This window comes from Laccaria bicolor, genomic scaffold (assembly GCF_000143565.1).
Source record: "Laccaria bicolor S238N-H82 LACBIscaffold_5 genomic scaffold, whole genome shotgun sequence".
NCBI classification, from domain to species: Eukaryota; Fungi; Basidiomycota; class Agaricomycetes; order Agaricales; family Hydnangiaceae; genus Laccaria; species Laccaria bicolor.
This window is the reverse complement of record NW_001889876.1, coordinates 23,864-24,815: the sequence shown is the minus strand read 5'-3', so window position 1 is coordinate 24,815 and position 952 is coordinate 23,864.

The following is a 952-nucleotide window of genomic DNA, read 5'->3' as shown; positions in this document are numbered from 1 at the left end:
AGGATCCCCCTTTGCGTAGTCGTCATGTGATGGTGGTCTGGGTGCTTGTTGTGGTGGGCGCTCGTCATCTTTGTGTTGTCGCCACCATGTGATGGTGGTCATCAACGGGGTCGGATGGGTGCTCATCATCGTGGGCGTTCGTCATCGTCATGTCGTCGTCTTCGTTAACGGGGTCAGTTGGGATGGAAGATGGGGGGCACTCACTGTCGTTTGGTTGCCACGTCACTGATAGTGACGTGGCACCCTCTCATCATCGTGACATGGCTGTTCCGTTGACCTGGTGGCGTGTGTCATTGTCCGTGGGCATAGTCGTCCGTTGAGGTGGCTGTGGGGGCGACATGGTCGTCCCTTGTCGTCCGTTTTCATCGTCTTGGCCTTGCTGGGGGCTCGGTTGTTGGTGACGTGGTGTTCTTGTGTCGTTCTTGATGCGTTGTGGGTGGTGGTGGCCACGGGTGATCGTGGTGACATCGCGTTGGTCAGTGGGCGTTGTGGATGGCGTATGGTGGCAGCTATGGGCTGTTGTGAGTGGTGGCGGTGACTGGTGGTGGTGGTGGTGACGAGGCGACACTGGGTGTGGATGGTGGTGGGAAGAGAGGTTTTGGATTGTTGATTACTGTTGGCGCAAAATTCTCACTTGCGGAATTTGCCGACATCCGTTCTAGGAAAGAGGTCAGCCAGTTGGTATGTGGAGCATATATTATGTATCTATAGTAAAGCTGTCGTGGTGCAGCTGGTTAAGCACTACTAATGCACCTGTGCCCAAGAAGTTGAGGGTTCAATTCTACCAGGTTGTGCTTTTTATACATTATATAATAACAATAACAACAGTGACAAACTACCCCTTGTACCTGGACATTCCTACTGGACTCCACTATACCCATTCCTTAGGAATCCACAATTCCTTGTGATTTGGGACCATTCCAGTAGGAATTTACTAGGACTCCACTAGGAC